Source organism: Doryrhamphus excisus, chromosome 22 (genome assembly GCF_030265055.1).
Source record: "Doryrhamphus excisus isolate RoL2022-K1 chromosome 22, RoL_Dexc_1.0, whole genome shotgun sequence".
NCBI classification, from domain to species: Eukaryota; Metazoa; Chordata; class Actinopteri; order Syngnathiformes; family Syngnathidae; genus Doryrhamphus; species Doryrhamphus excisus.
The window spans coordinates 13928238-13951360 of NC_080487.1; the positions used below are offsets into that span (position 1 = coordinate 13928238).

Below are 23123 nucleotides of genomic sequence, written 5' to 3' on the forward strand. Positions count from 1 at the left end.
TCACAATGCTACTTTTCTTGCCTCAAAATGCCTCCTGACACAAAGCCTTAGCACTCCGACAGCGCTGCCTGCCAACAAACATGACCTCCTTTTTTTTTTGACTCCCACAACTGGAAAAATAATCAACAATTTCTTACCTCTACCTGGAACGCTCAGCGTGCTCGGCAGGACCTCTAACCCAAACTCTTTTAAAAAAAAAAAAAAAAAAAAAACACTCACTAACTTTTAACAAGTTAACTTTTATATTTCGACATGCCTCGCTTTTCACTGGAGTTTGATGTATGGGGGATGTAAAGGTAGTAAATCATCTGAAAAATATTACAACATTGATGTGAACCAGGATTTGGAACATTAAATACGAATGCATATACTGTATATGTTATATTGACGCATACTGTACATAGTAACTATTTGAAGTAGAACAATGTTTCACTGCGCTTTATTTTGATAAGCATGGACTGGAATCTTCTGACCAGATACACGACACGTCTTGTGTTGCCTTTCACTTGTTTCTTATTATGCGGAGAATGAACAACAGCCCGTATAATGTGTGCTCAATTGACGGCACCTTGTCACATGCTAAGCCCGTCTATGCTAGTCTGGGTGATGGTTCATGTCTCCAACAGGTAGCTTGGAAGCCAGCAGAAGCTCACGAGTTGCAGTCACACTAGTCACTACTATTAGACTACGATTGTGATTGGCTGGCCATACCCCGCCACTCATCCGAAGACAGCTGGGATAGGCTCCAGCACCCCTACGACCCTCGTGAGGATAAGCGGTAGAAAATGAATGAATAGTCCATAGTTAACCACAAAACAGACATTACTAATTGATACATTTTGATACAAAACCACAATAGAGTGAGGGAGCCATTAACGGCTGTATACCCCCCCCCCCCCCCCCCCCAATATCAATATGGGTGTAAAATGGGAATAAAAGCTCTGCGGTGACAGTCGAGGACTTTGTTGGAATAGTAGACAACCAGCCGGGTGAGTCAATTATGTATATAATGGCTAACTCGTGTGCTATGTTAAGTCAGCGTCGTGAACCCCACAAAACTCATAATGTTTGCTGAGGTGTGACCCCCCCCCCCCCCCCGGCTCTCCCCCACCTCCCCATCCATCTGCTTCCTCAAACACACACACACACACACACACACACACTTGTACACACACCACCCCCACTCACCACACTTGGAGGTCTGGCCGGATTAAACCAACTGCATGGAGAGCAGGGCCTCATTACACTGCAAAAGCCAGTTCAATGCCTGCTTTACTACCCCCCCCCCCATTATAAAAGCACTAGGCTTAAGGGGCTGTCCACATGGAAACGTTTTAAAGTCTAAACTGCAAATATTTCATCGTTTCAGCGTTCCGGGTGACCTGACACGGTTTCGTCACCAACACATCGCCATCACGTGACCAGAAGTCAGCACTGCATCGATAAATATTTCAACTGGTCAGCGAGGAAGTTGGGGTGGGGGTGCAACCTTTTACGACCTCATCAGTCAGTGGGGTGAGGGCAGGATGTGCCCGCCCTGACAGGAGGTGATGGTTCGCAGCCGAGGAGGCGGCCATTGTTTAACAAGGAGCAGACACCTGAATTAGCGACGAAGGGGAGGGGGGGGGGGGGGGAGGCGGTGCTGCGTCTGCATTGCATTAAATGCATAAAGCGCTTGAGTTATAGCGCCGTGCCAGCCGAATTAACTCCATATATCAAGCTGAGTCCAAACAGTTGAGATGTGAGGAGGCCGATCTGATTGGGGGTGGAGGGGACAGCATGGTGGCAAGGGAACAGGGGGGTGGGGGGGTGGATAAAGTAACTCAACATTTCTATCTCCTCCCATTAAAGTTAACCACTTCTTCCTCTCCGCATGGCCGTAAAGCTGCCAAACAGACCGCTGATTTATCCCACCCTCGCCCGGGCTTCTGTCCTAACTATCGCATGCCTCCAATTAATTTTTTTTTTTGTTGCTCTCCATCCCCTCTCCCAGTAAATGTGATGAGATTGCAGCAGGGAAAACTGCTGACTTCAGTTAATGCACAATTTCCTTAATAATACCAAAACCTGCCTGCAAAAGCACTTGGAAAAAAAACCAAAAAATAAACAAGTATCATTAAACAGCCATCAAGGCGGCCTTTTATCAAAAGTGTAAAATGACCAAACACCAGAAGCATCTTTGGAAGACGGTCGACGGCGAATCCACTTGTCCACCTACTCGTCACCCACGCACTTGTACCTCTCCACACCGACGCTCTTGTAAACAAGATGTGAGGCGGATGAGAGACTCGGGCTGAGACATCCAAATGCTATCCAGGAGTGCTATCCAGGAGTGCTATCCAAGTGCCATCCAGGATCTGATGCTGCAGGAGATATCATCAAGCGGTCCAAGCTGAGTGTACAGCTGGCTAGTATTAGTCTGTAAAGTATCACGCAATCAACAGTACTGTACAATACACCCAAGGAAGGACACTCCTCATTTTTTTACATCTTCTACTCCTGAAATGCTGCTCACAAATGGGGGGGGCAATTGGTTAAAACACGCACCCTTGCGGCCCCTACCTGTGCAATTATTTCTCTGACAAATGGTAGCGCATAGGCAGGGGCCGGTTAACGGTTTCAAGGTGTACCGCAGTATGAATTAGTCACGTTTTCAGTTTTGTGTAAATTTTGATCACTGAATTTTCTGTAGGGCGGCACGGTGGTCTAGGGGTTAGCGCACAGACCTCACAGCTAGGAGACCAGGGTTCAATCCCACCCTCGGGCATCTCTGTGTGGAGTTTGCATGTTCTCCCCGTACATGCGTGGGTTTTCTCCGGGTACTCCGGTTTCCTCCCACATTCCAAAAACATGCTAGGTTAATTGGCCACTCCAAATTGTCCATAGGTATGAATGTGAGTGTGAATGGTTGTTTGTCTATATGTGCCCTGTGATTGGCTGGCGACCAGTCTAGGGTGTACCCCGCCTTACGCCCGAAGACAGCTGGGATAGGCTCCAGCACCCCCCGCGACCCTCGTGAGGAAAAGCGGTAGAAAATGAATGAATGAATGAATGAATTTTCTGTTCGGGAATGGGAATCTTAAAACAAAAACAATGGGGTTATTTCATTTTGAAATACGGAAAATAAAACAGAAATTCAAAGCACTCAGTGAGTAATAACTACATCTCGAAATCACTACATTTCATAAGACAAAAGATAAACTCACTGGTAAAAAGGAAAAAAAATAGCCCAAAAACAGATGTTTTTTTCATATTCGGACACCGGAAATTAACATTTTTTAGAGTGTAAATGATTACGGTGCAACCGCGCCTGTATTTCGTATATGTGGGTTCAAAGCGTATTCCAGATGGAAGCGTTCTTTATTCGCAACAACTGCAACATCCATCCATCCATTTTCTATGCCGCTTAAACTGACTAGGGTGAGAGGCGGGGTACACTTTTGACTGTTCGCCATCCAATCCCAGGGCACATATAGACAAACAACCATTCACACTCACATTCATACCTATGGACAATTTGGAGTAGCCAATTAACCTAACATGCATATTTTGGAATGACGGACAAAACCCACGCACACACGGGGAAAACTGCAAACTCCACACAGAGATGCCCAAGCGGAGAATCAAACCCTCCAATGTTGGAGATGGAGAAGCCGTGTGTGAAAAACAGCTATAAATGTGGAGTCTATACAATCATTAAGACTTGCTACATTAGCCGTACAAACAAACAATCAATTCCACCCATCCAACGCTTATCCTCATCAGGGTCACGGGTACAGGCTGATGAAAAAAGTAGGCCAAAATACTAGTTTTGATCAAAAGAATGGCTTGTCAGCCGGGAAAAACTGCATCTGAGCAAGCTACGGCCTGATGTTGAAGATAATTAGAAGCTTGACAAAACAATGTTTCCTGACAAAAGTTTAGTTTGTCCTTTTGTTTGTGTGTACACAGATTCATTAGGCCATTTTGGGGGGTTTGAGGTCTACACAGCTCAAGTGAAGCATGCCAAATGAGGAGCGAGAACTCCACAAACAAAACAAAACAAAAAACCAGCTTGGGAGACTCATTAGGACCCCCCCATAACATGTTGTCAATGGCTTTGGTTTGTGTGCTTATTTGCTGTTTACTGAGCAGACAAAGTGAGGATCTGGCAGCCTCGTGGGAGTGGAGACAACGCACCAACGCCATGATCACAAAAAGTGAAAGTATCAAGTGACTTGAGGAAAACACCCAAGATCTCCAGTTTGTAAAGGCCAGTAAAGCTTATGTTATTTCGAAGCTACGCTTTACCGTCACGGTTAAAACAAATACGTAGTATGATGATGATGACATATTGAAAGCATATCCTTCCAAAGTGGGCAAGAATTTCTTTCACTTCATATTTGGTCAACAAGATTTGCTAACCTTATGCCGAAAGACACAAACAAAATAGAACAAGTCCAGGCCTGTACTGGTGGATGGTGATTCTGGATTCATTTTGTGCTTTAAAGTTGATGTTCACGTCATAGTTTTTTTACACGATGTGTTGATGACTAGCTAGTGCTTGTTCTGCACACTCTCCAGCCTTGGTCACATTGACATAAGCCCCAAAATAGCCGTCCTCAGCTATGCCTACCGTTAGTTCACTAGCAACTTGTACCCAAGTCTTAGCTTGTAGTTCAAAGCAAAAAGTCATAGCCCGCATCTAAAATAAAGACTCGTTAGTTGGGACACTATATGCCAAGGTATCTCTGTATACATGACAATAAAAAAGTACCTTTTCACGTTGATGATGAAGTTGATGTACTCATTGACAATTTAAACATTCCTTTGTTTACATATTGCGTGTGTTTTAATTTATAACCATATTATCGTTTGGTGACCATAAATCAGCATTACATACAATATAAGAATAATACTGAAGGCAGAAGTCCCCCCATGCCCCCCCCTCCCCATCCTCAGCTCTTAGCTACATTGACAGATTGAAGACAGACAACAAGGCTCCCATCATGAGGTATTAAGGTATTATCAACAGCGCGGATGTATGCACTAGATCATTATTAGTGTCAAATACATTATCCCAGTGTGAAGTGAAAACGCCGTCTCTCTTTCACTCTTTTCTCTGCTAACTGGCCTCCAGCAGGAATGGTGACACTGTGAAAGGGCTCCGTCACACTTCCTTGGCCAGCAAATGGACTGAGGCCTGAGGCAGCTAATGTCATAATGAGCCCCAGGCAGCATGGAGGGGCAGTTCTGGCCCAGGGGGTGCACGGACAAGGGGCAGGGCCGAGGGGATGGGGGGGGGGGGGGGTGCGCACCCACGTCTTCGGTTTTCACCGTCAGTCTCCTAGCTACCAACTGATGTGAGTGGGCGGAGAATGAGCTGCCGCCATGTAACACCTCTGACCTAAAGAAAGCGTTTGATTCACGTATTTACTTCCAGACACAGCTGGCCACCTCGCTCAGTCATTTGTGGCGTATAAGACGCTACTTTGTTCTCTGACTTTGAACGCTGCGCTTTATACAGCCGATATAAATAAGATGTGGTCATGTTTGAATGTCGTGGCATCTGCTCTACGTACTTCAGAATCTCAGTTCTTTGGAAAATGCTATTACTGAGATAAATGTTGTTAGAATGTTGTTACCACTCTTTGAGTTCAACCAGTCTCCAACCAGTCGCTCGTAACAACTTTTCGGGTAGCTCTCTACAAAGTCGGGTTCAGCAGTAGTCCGGAAGTCGGGAATGTTTGAGGTTGTGACCAATGACAGCGGGCTGTGGGTGGAATAAATTAAACTGTTCCAGTTGGAAATTCAAGGAAGTCCAGGTCCAGTACTTGGTCTGGAACCAATTAATCTCGAGAAATAAGGGATTATCGTATTCAATTGTCAACTGCTAATGCATAATTCTGTTTGATCCATCCTAAGTAGTTTGTGAAAAGCAATATATCTCTTTCTTAATCTTTCCAATGCATCAACATTCATCTATGATATACAAAAATCAACCATTATTGATATTATAATCATATGAATGTACTATTCAAACACATTGTAATATATTCTCACATGCAAATTATGCACAGCCGTCTTCTTCCGAGACCAAATGTGGGAGTGCAGACTAAAAACAAAAAAAATGTACTGACAGTTTTGACAAGCCTTATGCATCAAATGTGAGTTTTAGCGAGAGATGAGAAGGAACGGAGCAAACCAAGGCCTCAGAGCCGTCGTCGTCTGAAAAGTCAACATGCAGGTTGGCCCCCGTTTTGCTTTATGACCTAGATGTGCATGAGCGCGTGGCTATGAACTGTGTGTGTATGTGTGTGTACAAATGCACTGGGTGGTCCTGGGGGGGGGGGGCAATGTGAGATAATACCTTCTGCTGGATTCACCTGGGATGTGTGTGAGTCTTTGCGGCTTTTGGTTTTGTTCTGTTTTGGTTCTCGGTTGCCGGACCCATGACACAGGAACACAAACACAAAGAGACAAGAGAGAAGAGCCCTGATGAGCCGGAGAGAGTCTAGTCGGTCAAGCAGAAGTGGGCCAAGCTGGTGTTGCACTCAGGAGATGACACACATAAGAGCATCAGACTGGACTCTTAACACACCAACACTTGTAATGCTAACATGCTGACGCTGTGTTACAGCGCACGTCAACAAGAAAACATGCAGAGAGAGAGAGAGGCGCTAGAGCGGGGCCATGTCCAAAGTGGGGCCCCCAGGCCATTTGCGGCTACTTTTTCATCTGTACCGTGGAATACTGTAAGAGTTCAAATAAAAGACGGCCGGTATGGCCAGCATGCGTATGTTGACCTCGTGCATTCAGATGAATTCAACCACCAAACAGTGTATTCTAGATTCTGGTTGAAGGTACTTTTGACCATTCTTTCCAAAACATCTCCAGTTGAGTCAGGTTTGATGTTTCCACACCACATATTTTCAATAATGTTTAGGTCTGGGGACTGAGATGGCCATTCCATACCTCTGCATGAAGGCCTTAGTACAATGTAAGCAGTGTTTAGGATCTGTGCTCCCATTTAAGAACTTATACAATACATAAGTAGAACTGCTATCTTAATTGAGTTAGATTATTTCCTCCACTCTAATATGACAATAGGTTCCCCAATCAACCACCGACACAGCCGATGTGGCATCTGTAAAGGTGACGCGTAGAGTCGAATTTACTGCAGTAATTCCCCATTCCATTTTAAAATCACTATTATTTCAATTAGTATCATTATTCATCTGTGATGGCGGTAATCCAGTTTCCCGTATCTTTGAAATGCAGCGCGGTATCACTGTGGCATCATGCAGGTCACCTGAGCAAGAGGATGATGACCTCCTCTTTAATGGGGGTTAACAACACCCGTCAGAGGACAACCTTTCAGCCCCTCCACAGGTTAATTAAAGAGCAACAAAGTGACGAGCAGCTGAGATAGTTTCATGCAAATGCAGAAATTCCCAGGCTGCGGTTATCCATCTCATAGGTACCCGGAGCGCCCGACCTTTAACACCAGATTTTTATCTCTGCTGTTATTTTACAACTGGTCCACCGCATTTCAGTGGAGGTACTTGCTATCGGAATGCGTCACCCGGCTTTGCTTTGATAAACTGACTGCGGTTTTGGCCCAAAGGGTGCATATTTATCACTACATGGCCTTGCCTTTGGAAGTCAACAACATGTGTCAAGAGGTAAAACAAGAAGTAGGAATACGACAGGAGATCTCACGCTGCTTTATCACCAAAGGTCTCTGGGACAACCATATATCTGGTCTAAAAGGCTATAATACCAGTAGCATGGGAACATGGCTAGCATTTTGATCATGCGCCACATCAACGTGACCAATCCCTTGGGTGATAAAGCTGGGAGATTGGGTTGTCGGCTGTCCAAAAGCAACTGGTTCCGGGCCCAAATAGAGCTGACCTATCCCATTTATCAACAGAATCAGCTGTACAAAACCAAGATGGTGGCCGCAGGCCCACCATTAAATAAAAACTGCACTTTAAAAAAAATGCTGGCCATAATCCACAATCGCTATGTCAGACATGAATACACGGCTTTGTGTTTTCTGTATGATCTAAAACAGATATAAAAACAATGAGTATCGGACGATTTCCATGAAGAAGCATGATATCGGCGTATGCCAATACTGCTTCATAAAGCTAATCACCGCCTATAGCGCCTATGCTGGAAATGCAAATAAATACATTTTACAATTTGAGAGTGTATATCATTATATGGCTTAAGGTTGGTAGCTTCATGTCTCACATAAGGATTATTGCCCCCCCTAAAAGTGCTTGCCATGTTCAACTACGAAACGAGTTGTACGAAACAGTCAGAAAGTCTTGGGATGAGTAAGTCACACAAACGCCACAATATTTGACTGTACGGCAGTGACTCAGTGGCTAACATATGCACAAACATTGCATCACATTAAACCATATGCATAATGCCGTGTAGGTCTTCCTGGGAAAAGAAAATCTCCTGAGAAACTGAGTGAGCGTTGTCCAAGGCAATGAAGGCAACATTTTGTAAACACAATGAAAAACTCGTTTGAATTCATTCTTCATGATAAAAAACATCAGTAATTCTACTCAAACATAGAGCAGCTGTAACCAACAGCGCCAAAGGCAATCATTCTCCAACAGGAAATGACGACCCAAGCCTCGTCCCTCGCCACTTTGCCTCCCATTTCATATTTCACACAAGCAAACTGCAGGAATCATTACCCAACACGAGCTCATCATTAGCACAAACCTCATTCAGTGTTATTGATGACATAATTGTTCCATTAATCGGGGGAGCCATCACGGCAAAATATGCATCGCTTCTATTGTCGCAAAATGTCAACGCTAAAATAGATGAAAGGAAAAGTAGGCAAAAGGGGCAAAGGGTTTTCCAGGAAAGAAGTTGTCAGGCTGCATAATTCATTGACATTTGCGGTAGAGTCTGGAAGTGTCGAGACATAGGTGCTCGTCATCTACATCCGGCATCTTGGCATGGCCTGTGAGGACCTCATCCAGCTGTGTAAGCCACTATTTGTCAAGACCAAGCGACGGAGAGCTCGAAACTTGGTACTCCTCGCTCAAAATGAGCCGCAATCGCTTACTTTGAGTGACGTTGCCTCGGCGTCCTTGTTAAAAAAGGGTCAGCGACACTCCGCTTCCCTTGTGCGCTCTTAAATGTGTTGAGTGCTGTCACGAAATAACAGTGCAGAAACTGTAGCACTGTAATCAGATATTTCCCTCGGTTTCCTTCCTCCCCCGGTTTGCACTTAAGGCGATCTCTTTCTTACTTGGTTTTTTTTTTTTTTTTGCCCTGCTTCTTTAGCACTCGCAGAGAGTGGGAGAGCCTGAAAATGTATGTTTTAGACTCGAGCTTTGCACCTCAAAAGTGCTCGGTGCTTTAGTCACAACCTACACAAAACAAACGACTAAATGGTTTGTGGTTACTGTCAAGATGCTGGCGAGGCTTCATAAGATTTAGAGGCCTCTGCCAATAACACAACCCGAGCCCGACACAATCACAGAGACATGCGCTGAATGGAGAATGGCGAGAAACCCTTTTCCATTGTGGGGAGTGCCTGTGTACCGCTTGGGGGAGCTTATGCATTCACCTTGTTGAAGTGACATTTAAATAAGCAGCAGCTATTTTCTTCCTCAATCCCCCATCCTCCCCACTCAGCAGCTCCTTGTGTGCTGCCGTAATTTTAAGCTGTCACAAACAAATCCTCCTCGTAGACCTCGCCAAATGTCAGGTCCCGTCAAGCAGGATGACGGGCTCCAAAAATCGGGACCTTGGAAACTTTTGTCATCAAAACACAGGAGTCTGAGCGGGCATGAATATTTATGAGCGTTTCACCATTCATCCCTCGTACTGCAACGAGACGACAGACTGAGCCACTGATCTGACAGACTCGCCCGACTCCAAATATTTTAAGTATGGCTCAACATCCAACTTACATGGTGTAGATTTTCCATCATTTATTCCATCCTACTTAGCAGGAAAACCACTGAAAAGCCTTTCTTCTTTTGGCGAGTGACGAGTGTTTCCGATGTTGGAACATGCCGTTTACAAAAGTGAAATGGAATCAAATGACAGATATGCGGCAAAAGGCCTAAAAATGGGCAAGAAATGCTGTTAAATTGGACAAAAAGTTGAGGTTACTCCTCGAGATTTGAACGATGCTTGGGACAGGTACCCCGGAGATGGGTGAGGTATTGAAAATATCGGACTGGGGTATCTGTATCAGGCCTTTTCCAGCCTAATAACGGCTGTAAATGCAGGCTGAGTTTACTGCACTTTAATTTTCCGTGACAAATAGTGTCGGAAGGTTGAAGGTAAAGATACTTTTTTTGTTGAAAAGTCTTTAATAAAATTAACTGTCACAGTCGAGTGCAACTGATCTCAAAATTGAAATGGAATTTCGTCACAGATTGAGCGGCAAAATAACTACATCTGAATAAAGCAATTGCAAAATAGTATGTGAGGATTCAGGTCAAGGTTAGCAGTAATTGGTGTCAGAAGTGGGATTAATAGTCTTTGGAAGAACCTTTGAGAAAGGTACCGGGAAGACACAAGACACAAGCCTGTTTTTCCAACCCAGTGTACCGCTAAGTTCCCTGTAAAAAAATGTCTGAAGTTGGATTGCTAGCTGTGCGGTTTAAGGTATTTTCGTTCTTGAACATTACTCAGAGCAATACCTGCCCAGGACAGAGAGAACAATTGAGCACATTGTCCTATCAAATTCAGCATAACTCCTAGCGCAAAGCAAGTTATTAAGCTAAATGCATTGTCCTGAATGCAAGGGGACGCGAACGAGGCCGACTCCTCCGTGACATTTCACACTCCGTGTGCCACTAGTTTGTTGTACACAAAGGCCATTGAACATCAGGAAGTCAGCACACAGCTGCGACACAAGCGGCTCCAGGTTCGTCAATCATGAAGCCAGACGCACATCTCTTGGAGTGCAGATTTAATTAATATTGCAGAGTTTGACGGTTTAAGAAAATACAAGGATTGCGGTGTACAGCTGCTGTCTTGCTACGTGTTCCTGCTGTTTGCACTGCCATCGTCTAATCTTGCAGCTGCACATTATGTCACCATGTCCAACAGGCCAGACTAGACTGGGTGGGGGCTCGGTTCTCTCCTCCTCTACTTGCACCGGGCAAAGGATCAGAGGCTTTAATATGGCTGCCAGAGAGGCAACAGCCATTTAATAACAATGCAATCGTTGCTCACAGCAGTGGTCCAGTGTCGCTCGATACGCCCTGCAGTGTGCAGATGGTACATTGTCTGAAGTTTTTCCCCCAAAACATTCTCCTTTTCGAGATGTTTTCACTGCCCCTTTTCCGTCTTGAGTTTTGAACCGTCTTCCTGACAGAATCCACACACAATCGCTCCGTGGGCCATACGCTCAGCTGCACAGACATGATCCGTGGAATGTTTTTTTGGCGGCAAGAGCCAGGCTCGGCACCTCCTGCAGTGGGGGACATCTGGAGGAGGCGTTGCCATGTACACAGAGACAACAGAAAGAGTTCAAGCCTGAATTGTCATCCACCCAAGGACGTAACAGGCTTTCATTACCATACAAAAAGGGAAGGCGGCGGAGATCAATTCAAATCAACATGCTTAATGTTGCCATAAGCCAGTCACCTTGCCAAGTTACGCTCAAACTCATCGCCTCTATCAGCGCACCGTTCCCCAACCTGCCGCCGAGGACAATTACCGCACATTTTGATGAAAATGACCAGTAATTCAGCGAAAGGAAAGCGCTTCAGAACAGCCATTTCGCAAGGTGGGTGTTCATTATGTACCAGCAGGGAAGAGCTTTTACTTAATAGAGTGGCAGACATAAACATCCCTCATCATCACCGGGCCGGCCATTTGATCTCCCCTCGGGGGGATTGTGGGCTGGGCATCTTCATTTGGTCTGCGTTTCACTGTCTGTTTACTCAGTAATGGACTCTGCCCAAAGAGTTGTTAACGGCAAACAAAGTAAAGTGACAGAGCATGCCGCGGCAGTGATTAACGACCGAATTACAAAACAACTCCAGGTCACCTTCTTTAACGTCGTGATGGATGATCTAATGCAGGGATCCGATAGCTCGGGGTAATGGTTGAGTCGGAATGTGGCACACAGGTGGAGCGCCACAAAACATGGCTCTTAAAATATGAATCAGTGTTTCCATAAATCAGCAAACGGCGCAATTAGCAGTCATAACACTGCAGCGAGCGCCAAACTGAGATGCTTTATGTCCTCAGTAATAAGCATCTCGCCCATCCATGGCACGGCGAAGCCTTAGTTAGCACTGGCCCACTTTGTCTGTGTGTGCCATCTCTCCTGTCACAGGCAGTTTACAAGGCTGCAAATGAGGCTTGCCATCTGTCCCACCTCTATGGGGTTTTGCACAGCTTTGGCATGCCTGACTTCCCCTAATGCTGCACAAATGTTTGGAGACGTTACATAAGCGGCGAAACCTTCACTTGGGTCGACGAGGGGAACAGAGATGGCACTGGAGGAAAGGGGGAAGAAAGTAAGAGGTCCTTTTATACTCATGACCGGCAGTGCATTCAAGCAAACAATAGCACTACCGGGTCAAGGCGGGGTATTGTGCTATTTTATACAGGTAAAGGTTAAAGTTCAAGACAAAGAGGCTCAATTTGAAAGGGTGCGTAACTGGAAAAGTTTTGACTTCTCGCCCAAAGACAGCTGGGATAGGCTCCAGCATCCCGGAGGATGCAAGGCTGCAAGGCTGCAACGATGAAACAGTTTGGACCAAAAAACCAAGAGGGAACAACTGAATTGTCAGTCAATGAAAAACAAGGTTGGGGGAATGACGGCAAAATGATAAGCTTGCCACGCATCCATTAAATACACTTAGTAGTCCTGTAAACAGTTGAAAATGAAGGCTAAAAGGCAGCCGCCCCCACCCCACACACACACCCTGCCCCGAAATTTTTGCTTTGATTGCGCTCCCCCTGTGTTCTAGTTTTGTGGCGTGAACAGACCCCTCACATAGGGAGTACTATTGTACTTGCATTATGAGCACTGTGCTATTTGCAATATTTCCGTCTCATCTTGCAAGATTAAATCCACGGAATCAATCCCTTGGAGTTTTCCCGCTTTATTCCGGTTCGCTGTAGCAATGAAAAACATGTACCATGACAGAAGCATAAAGCCTGCTCAGGGGCCAACCCTTACCTAGTCCTGCACAGTCCAAAGTTCAACTTCTCACAACAGATGAAGCTAATTTTAGCAAATGGGTAAACAGCAAGTAGGAAGCGTGGATTTGTCCTCCTACTGATTCTGGTACCATTGCCAGCATATTGGATAAGGAGGCTTGGCTTCCAATAAAGGTTCCTCGCTTAAGATGTCAGTCACATTACAGACTGCAGTGTGGAAGAATTTATGCTTGAAGTGGTGATAAGTGGGGCTTTAAGAACAAGATGAAACAGCTTAATATAAACATGTGTATGCCCATATAGTGTTAGCACCACCCCCGACTGTAATTGAATTCTCTTTAGAAAATTCTTCTTCATCCTGCAAGAGCCAGATTTATGGCAGATGTCACATAGTGGCCTAGTACTAGACTGGCCATGCCGACATCTTTGTGGGACTTGGACGCCGGCCACCTGGGAACTGCAGGCGTTCCTGCCGACACAGGTGTTCCAAAACCAACATTTGAATGTCCGCTGACGCTAACAATGTCATCACTTTCTTTGATCCTTGTTGTTTCCCCTTGTTATCCATGTCAACCGGATTGCTATGCAGATACAAACAATGAGGTGTCGAGTGCAGCCGGGCCGCTGTTACCATGGCGGTCCTTCATCCTCCTTCAGAGGTTGTGCTACAATTAACCGTGCTCAGCAATTTTCCTCCAAGCACCACCTTGAAGCGCCTCTATATTGTGCTTTTATGTGGAAGGAATAAGACTCGGGCCCTGTCCATGTGTATTTTGGTTTCGCAAGTTTCGCATCCCTGCTGTGCCAGATTGTTGCATCCAGATAGTAACGGATGACTGGGTGCAAACAAACCACGTGACACACCAAACCAAAGAAGATGACAAACGCCAGCGCAGAAGTCCATCGTCTTCCAGTTTCCAAGGCTCGTCTAGACGTCCTGTATGACGACGTGGAATTATTTCTCTGAGTCATTTTGGAGAATGTAGAGCGCGGTGAGTCATGCTCGTCGAAATATTCAGATAAAGTATTATGTATGCTTGTCGTTGACGCTCTCGACTGGTTACGTGGCAGACACGGGATGGGGACGGGTCGGTGACATCATCGGTTTCAAAAAACAGAGGTTTCGCTTGTTCGCTTGCCGTTTTTGTGTGGGTGAAAGGCTGCAACGATGAAACAGTTTGGACCGGAAAACGTTTTTCGGTGCGGAGAGACCTCATTCTCTCACACCAAGAGGGAACAACTGAATTGTCAGTCAATGAAAAACAAGGTTGGGGGAATGACGGTAAAATGATAAGCTTGCCACGCATCCATTAAATACACTTAGTAGTCCTGTAAACACTTGAAAATGAAGGCTAAAAGGCAGCCGCCCCCACCCCACACACACACCCTGCCCTGAATTCTCATCAGGCTCGTCCATCTCCAATGAAAGCAAGGGCAGCACGGGGAGGGGGGGGGGAGTGGGGGTGATATCGCAAATCACATTATGGGACATGAAATTAATCCATCCTCTCAAAACATTTGGCCATTGCAGAGTTTAACCTTGAAAGCGCATTTGTCTTCTTTGTGAGAGGAAGCCATAACTCCCCCACCTCCCCTCTGTCCCTCTTTACCTTCATCAACCCCCCCCCCCCAAATAAAAAGAGCACGCCTGACGTTACAATAGCTCCAGCGAGGTAATTATTCAATACGCTCATGATACCTTGTAATTTCATTTCGCTTCTGTCTGTTTCGTGAGCACATCACACAATTGGGGCGGAGGGGGGGGGCACTTACATCCCAAAAGACCACTTCCTCCTTAAGATAATAAAAGCCTTTTGTGCTCGCCTTTAAGAAATCCTTGGTGGATTACACAAATGTTGGATTTGGGAGCATGTTAATTAATATGCACTAAATGAAGTTGTAAGAAAATAATGAATCAGTCCAAATCGTCATGAGGACTTGGCCCACCGGGGGACCCCCGCTTGACCTTTTGCATGGCTGTGAGACAATGCACGCCCACGTTATTATTCACTCTCAAATGTGCAGAGGTAAGGTGGCTGACACATTCAATAGCATACCATCACCATCTGCTCGCCAGCCGCCTGAGGTTCAGCCTAAAATACATCTGCTTGGAGACCACCGTGAGATAGCCTTATGTCAGCGCTATCACTGGATCTTCTCCCCTTGAAGAGAGAATAGCGCCTTGGCTCCCTGTCACCATGATAAGGACATCTATAGCACCAATTATCCTTTCACCTCTGCAAAGAAACAGAGTCAGTGAAGTGGCATAAGCGGGAGGAGTACAGATGACAGGAACAAAGTCCGATACCTTCCTTCCTCTCTGCAGTTTATCTGTGAAGAGTAATGAAGATGCCAAACACCTGGAATCACCGAAGAGCAAATATTCCCTTCCGCGGTCTTGGCCAGACTCATTCATTTTCTGCCGTGCGTCCATTCAACGTCATCGGGGTTGCAACCATGACAACCCGTCACATCCGCTAACGTAAATGAACAAAATACAGATACAGTAAATATACATATTAAATATAAAACAATATATAATGCAGTTTTTTCCTGTAGATGAATAAATTATCTGCTACCCGTGGACACACAGCGGCACAGAGTGTCCGACATTAATGCATCTTTCCTGGTCAAAGTGGGTGGCTTCTCCCGGCCACTGTCGCGGTTCTGCAAACCTTCATGGGCGCAAGGCGGTATAAGGTATCCGACATTAAAGCACTTTGCCCAGCCCGGCTGGGCAGCTTCTTTCACTGTACACTCTGGTTCTCCCGGTCACAATACCCATAGGAAGCCACTACGCCCATCCTGCAATCGAAGTGAGTGGGCTATGAGTGGTCATACTGAGGATTTTTCAAGCTACAGCCCTTTGAACTCCATCCATCCATTTTCTATGCCACTTATCCTCACTACGGCCGTGGGTATGCTGGAGCCTATCCCAGCTGACTTTGAAATTGTAATCTCAAAACTGAAAAAAAAAAGAGTCAAAATTTTGATGCCTTGGACTTGGACTCGACTTGGAAATTAATGACTCAGGACTTGACTTAGAGTTTATAGTCTTACTTAGGAAAAAGTGTTCCAATTCAAAGTAATCAAGGAACACGGTTACTATGCCAAGGTTACTATTCCTTTTTCTGTAAGACAGCCAATTTTCCCACAGAATGTGCCTCATTGAATGCATCTATTAACACCCAACAATGGTGTGGCATACATTTTTTGGTAAACAGTGACTTGTAAGGATTTGAAAAATTTCAGGTCTATGGCTTTCGACTTGACCTGTGTTGACCTTAACTCAACACTGGTCTTGGACTTGCACGTCTACTTGAGACTTGGATTAAAGACTTCTTACTTACTTGCAAAATACTGACTTTGTCCCACCTCTGCAATAAAACGACTTGAACTTAGCCTTATTTAAGTTAGTGTTAGCATCAACGCAATACCAATGATTGGTGGAATGTACCTGTCCAATAGACCGGCCTCAAAAAGTTCATAAATATCCCACAGTCCATTGCTGGGCTTATTACACAAAGCGATTACAGGAAAGAAAAGCACCTCTAGTAAACATCTTAGCCATAACATAAGTACTGGATGTGACAACTCATGACACATGTTCCCTCCCAGCACTTCCAAGGAAGCTGTACCCATAAATCCCTCCCTAATGGTCGCTGGCGAGGGGAACTTTTTAAACACAGAACGTAGCGCCCAATGTTACTCACCCGTGGAGAGGGAGAGTCGGCCGGCGCTTGACGGACGGTAATAAATATTGCATGCTGCCAAACAGGGGTCCCCCCCTCCTCAAGAGACGTTCAATTGCCTTGACTGATGGGGTGCTGCCCGGCAACGCAGCAGAGGATGGCAGAGGGCAGATTCTTCATGGGGGCTGTTGAATTTCCTCTCCAGAAGCTCAACAGCAGCCATTTTTAACGAGAAAGTGAGGAAAAACAGGAAGCCTGGTGCAAAAGGCGGCTGCAACTTTAATTTACAACTCTGTAGAAAAATAGACCACCACAATGTAACCCACTGGGCAGCTTCTGGATTTGGATTAAAGAAGAAAAAGACTTGAGTGGGGTGATACCATTTTTAGCCATGCTAATTACAACAAAGCAAGTGTTAAAAGACCTGGAACACCAGCCACCCTCCCCCACCCCACCCAGGGAGAGTTCACGGAAGGGACATGGCATTCAAACACGAGGTCAGGGTCACTTCCACACAAAGCCAGACTAAAGGTGACGACTTGGTACAGCAGATGCAACAATTTAGCCACTAGTTATTATTCACTTGACACAAGATTCATGCAAAACACATTAAAACACTTGATCCTGTTTCAGATTGTTCTGGTGGACAGATTTTGGTCAGGCTTCCCCCTATGCTATTTTGTCATTTTCGCTAATGTCGTCATAAAATCAGAAATTACAACACAGGCAAAACGTTAATGCTAGTCTAATGTACACAGCGCAGGCCACTTCCATCCAATCTTCTTGATGACTGACGCATTGGATAGCCGATAAAACAGCCAAAAACACAGATGTGCTGTTTGATGGGTGGGCTTTTGTCATAAAAGTGAACTGCTGCATGACGTAGAAAAGTAAGACGTAGACTGTGCCGTCCAACATTATTTCGCCTTTGAAGGTTTTTTTTCTGTCTTCGGTCTTCAAAGATGAGCTGCAGTGTCAGACTTGGTCTCCAAATGGAACACATGATCCCAACTTTAGAAAAACTTTGGTAAAATACTCTTGATTTTTGGAGTACCATAGCCAAATTTGAAATAGGATTGAAGGATTCACGCTTTGAGCCCTCCTCCCCCGCAAAAAAAACCTTTCCAGCGTATTCAAAGTCCTACTTCTCAGTAGCCAGAGTCTACTCCAAACTCTTCAACACTTTGGATATGACCGTCAACATTTCAGCCTTTTGCTCTATTTTTACTGATTCTTTAATTTCCGCAGTGATGCAATGACAAATGCGCCATGGTCTGCACATGGCCCCAGGGCCGCACTTTGGCCACCTGACTTTTGTGAATCTTCGTCAGGGTCGAGCTACTTGCGTCTGCTCTATGAGCAAAGTACAAGCCATTTTGGCTCGTCGGTGTGGGAGCGAGCAATGGCGTTTGAGGGGCTTTGAGCCGCATTAACCTGCAATAATTACTGTTCCGTGAGCAGGCACATCGCTGTCATTCTCACCCTCCCTGTTGCCGGAATAAACATTGTATGAGGTCACGTTACAATCGGAATAAACTGCCACACATTTGACAGTAGTCATAAGTACGAGAAAGTTTGCCGTCCGCATGGCTAAAGTTATGTTAGTAAGGTACATTAACCTTAATCTAACTGATTTGTTTACCATGTCACGGATCTTCCACTTCATTCGGGGTAATGTGCTCACGGTGTAGCTTTAAAAAGTAGGTTAGCATGAATGCGATAGCCACTTGGCAGTGCAAATGGTTAGTGAATCATGTATGAGATTTTTTATTGTTTTCAAAGTAACTGTGGTCAATATGTGCGTAAATAATAAGCTACATATATTCAGTGGTCACCAACTTGTATGCTAGCAGTAGCTCGCCGGCTCATGTTAAGTAGCTCAAAGAATATTTGTTTCATCTCTCAGTATTTTTATGTTCTATTCACACATGATGCCTCTTTTTGATGACAAACGAGGACACTGAGTGGAGATATGCTTTGTAAATAAAGTCCAATTTAAATGTTGGCAGTCACATAAAACACAAATAGCTCACTTCTCCTTTAGCTTTAACTCATTCGCTACCAAAGATATATTCATGTTTTTTTTTTTCCAACCTGAACACCCAATCCCAAAGACGTATTTATACTTCTTTTGTTTTTTCCCGGAAGGGACTTCATTTGCGCAGAGCATCCATATGTGTACTGTTCATGTATCCAACAATATCCAACACATACAATCAACAAATGCCAACAGTCGACCATCAATTAACAGTCAATATTGAAGAGAAAAAAGAAGAAAACCTACCAGGACAATAATATACAATAAATAGGCAATAACAAAAAGAAAGAATTTGCTAAAAATAATCAAATAACTCCTGATGCGCCATTGTAAATAAGCATCTACCGTACATACAAATACATACACAGTCAGGAATTCATGACCCGGATGGATGTAGGTAAAAAGCTTGGTATGGCTCTCTTAGTCCAAAATGCAAGTGATCCGTATCTCTGACCTGGAGATAGAGGGTAGGTTTCTCAATGATCCACTGCAAAAACACTACTCGGATCCTCCGCATGACAGGAGTGTGCTCCTCTTTTTCATGATCTATTGCAAAGACCCAAGTTAAAGAGTTCTCTGTGTTTTTAGGAATCTGCTCCCAAGTTTAGTAGCGAACTTGCGGGCCGCTCTGATGTTATTCATGGATGCATGGGCGGCCGGGCGAGCCCTGGTAGACAGTTTAACTTTGTTTACATGCTGGGACATCAAAGGCGATCTAACAGGATGTCTCATTCATATGAGCATTTCTGCTGTTATCCATCATAATGTGACATAAAACTAATTATGTATGAAGAATGTACATGCTAGAGTAGTTAGCGCCTTGTTTGTGTGACTTTTAACTGCCAAGTCAGTAGCTCTGGAACTATATTTGGCTTCATTCTGGTGGGAAAAAAAGCGTGACAAACGAGCAGTCATAGTAAAAAAGAAAAAAAAAAGAATCAATGTATGGCCTGTTGGTGTGTTTGTAGCGCACATGATGAGATAGTTGAGCGGTGTGTGCACGAAGGCTGGCCGGCAGATGTGCTCCACCGTGGGGACCTGTGTGACGCGAGGTGGCGGGCGGGAGGAAGAGGCAGTGGAGGACGGCTCAGGATGGCGTCTGTTAAGGTCCAGACCACCACAACCGAGTCCGGTGGTGCAGTGGCGACCTATTTGGGGGTTTGGAAGCACTAACAGGGGGGACAGGATGCAACAACTCATGTTATGCTAACGCGCTTGCTAATTACGCGCTTCCTATTTTCGCCTAAACGTCACACACACACACGCGCACACACACACACACACACACACGCCGACACGCGCACACACACAAAACAAGCTAGCCAGTGCTAATGGAACAAGGTGGCGGACATTAAAAGGAGACAGTTGGACGGAATGTCCCCCTGGATGCTGCTCCACAAACTGGAAATGAAAACAACCGTCTTACCTTCACGAATGACGGGGGGGCTAAGTTGAGACTTTTCTAGGCGCAAGTCGTCGTCGTCAGCATCATCGCCGTCATCATCACCACCACCATTGCACTTTATTAATCCTCCGAAGAAAAAGATGGAATCTTCTCCCGCTTCTTCTTAAGCTCTCGCTGAGAATGCGCCTCCCTGTTGATTAAAACACAAGACGAATCCAACTGTTCCGCTGCTTTATGTTCTCTCCGCCTCTTTGCTCGAAGTCTCACTCTTGTCTAACTCTTGTGTGTGTGCTTGTGTGTCTTTTTTTTTTTTCTTCCTCTCTTTTATCAAGGCGGGGTCTTGGGTCGTTCAAACCAATGACATAAACCAAGAAGCCCACCCTCCCTCACTCACTCCCTGCTCCCCGCTCAGATGGTCAAAGCATCTCTGCAAAAACAATACTACATCATAATTCTATGACATTTTAGAAGAAAAAAGTACTCGGATGTTCTGAATTCCAAGATGCTTCAACAACATTTCAATCAGTCACATGTGGCCAATCGATCGGCCAATCGATCGGCCAATCGATCGGCCAATCGATCGGCCAATCGATCGGCCAATCGATCGGCCAATCCATCATCAGTATCAGGTAGGGATGTAACAACAGGAAATAGCCACATCACACTATTGTTTCATGTGCTCAAAATGTTTATGAAATACTGAAACACACATTTTTATTGAACATTTATGCACATTTTCTGCCCTTTGTATGAAGTTGTGGACTCCTGTAGAGCAGCTATACACAATAACGCACACAGAAAGCTTTCCACATCTTCCAAAATCTGCACCTAATCCATTTGTAGTTCCGTGGATTTCCATGACCCGCCTCTCGGCACGCCCACTCCACTGTGATTGGTCCCACTTAGTTTGTAAAGCTTGAACCCGGGCACGCCCATATAAGGAAGTCACTGGCGAGATGATTTTGCTTCAACAGAGCAACAGGTGGCCAAGTTTTAGCAATCAAAGAGGGCGGATGGGGACGTCAACAATATCGATACAGGCTTTCCGATGTCCGTATGAAACTATCATGGAGGCAGAGAAGCGAGCTGAGAGGAGCAAGCATCCACGTGCAAGAGCATCTGATAAGAAACATTGCTGATAAAGCCCATGACTTCAAGAAGCAGGAGAAAATTCAAGGTACCTGGAGCACCAGTTTCAAAATCTAAAAGTTATACTACCACGGTTTTTATATCCCCATTGGAGTCCTAGTTGGTATTCCACAGAGCAAACCAATCAAGAAGTTCAGAATTTGAAAGTTCTCCATCTTGTAATGTCAACAACAACAAAAAAATCTACAATCAGCTCCTTTGTACCGAATCCCACCCAAAAATGTCATGTACTGAGTATCATATTAAGAGTATCAACTGTAGACCAAATACTGTATATGAGTTTCCTTCTGTTAATAGTGGGGCGGGTCCCCCTGGAGGGGGACAGCATGCAATTTGACTCTTGAATATGCTTCTATTCTTCACTGCTCTCCATTTTGTTGAATTTCGCTGTTGTTGGTTTCAATTTCAGTCTGTTCAGTAAGGATATATGAATATATATTATTAGTTTCTCGATAGTTTTTCAAATCGGGGCAATGCCAAAACATTTCTGTCCCCCAGGGGGGCCCATCCATCCATTTTCTATACCGCTTATTCTCACGAGGGTCGCTGGCATGCTGGAGCCTATCCCATCTGTCTTGGGGCGAGAGGTGGGGTACACCCTGGACTGGTGTCCAGCCAATCACAGGGCACATATAGACAAACAACCATTCACACTCACATTCATACCTATGGACAATTTGGAGTGGCTAATTAACCTAGCATGTTTTTGGAATGTGGGAGGAAACCGGAGTACCCGGAGAAAAACCACGCATGCACGGGGAGAACATGCAAACTCCACACAGAGATGGCCGAGGGTGGAATCGAACTCCGGTCTCCTAGCTGTGTGGCCTGACGGAAAATAACTGAGCACCACTGTTTTATACCTTAATAAATACATTGAAGGCATACATAAATAAAAGCATGTGGGCGGCCATCTGCCTCTATCAGTAACAAGCTTGTAATGGCTACAACTCCCTAGTAGCGTTTTGCACACTGAGGTGCCGTTTGTATTTCTAAATGGGCCCCAGCAGAATCTTTAACACGCACATGATGTCTTTAAAGCTAATTTAATAAACACAACAGTGACAGTAGTTATGGTGCATGCAGACCTGCTTTAACTTAATAATAATTCCTATGGAGTAGACATAGTTGTCTGTACGCTTGCACATACTGGAGTCAGCCATGCTTAAGTGATGCAGCTGCAGGACAACCTCACCGCTTTCCATTGACCATAAATGACATTATATAATTGATTCCTGTAATTATTTTTTGTGGAAGCTCTTTCGCTAAAGGTGCAAAAAAAAAAAAAAACTCTCTTAACCCACAATTGTTTCATTTTCTGTGCGTCGGTAAATTTGTAGTTTGACGTGACAGCCGGCCACTCGCTGACATCCCATTATCTGCATCCCATTTTCCACTTTTCAATGCCACACTGCTTGGCCTCCATATGCTGCAGTATTGATCTGTCCATCAGCCCGCTTTCCTCTTTTGCTCCGCTTGCTTGCATGCGGGGGTGCACAAAAACATAGAGATGATTATGCAGAAAAATGATGCTGCATAATTGTATGACTGTGTGTCCCACACAATTAATTGTGTTATTGTGTGGAATGGATGTATATTATCACATAAATAAGGGACACATTACCTTGCTGATGTTGCATAACGTCGCTTCCAAATCAAATGAAGTCACTTTAATCAAAGC

The 23123-nt window shown here is 44.9% G+C and overlaps 1 protein-coding gene across 2 annotated transcripts in view; it reads right to left on the reverse strand.

Annotated features, from left to right (window-relative positions):
* The window catches only part of LOC131109984 (C-terminal-binding protein 2), a 70643-nt gene extending 50037 nt beyond the window's left edge, over window positions 1-20606 (reverse strand). For both annotated transcript variants that reach the window (XM_058062595.1, XM_058062598.1), the window contains exon 1: window positions 20315-20606. The gene's annotated coding sequence lies outside the window, so the exon portion shown is untranslated. The remainder of the gene's footprint in view (window positions 1-20314) is intronic.
* Window positions 20607-23123: the final 2517 nt, after the last annotated feature.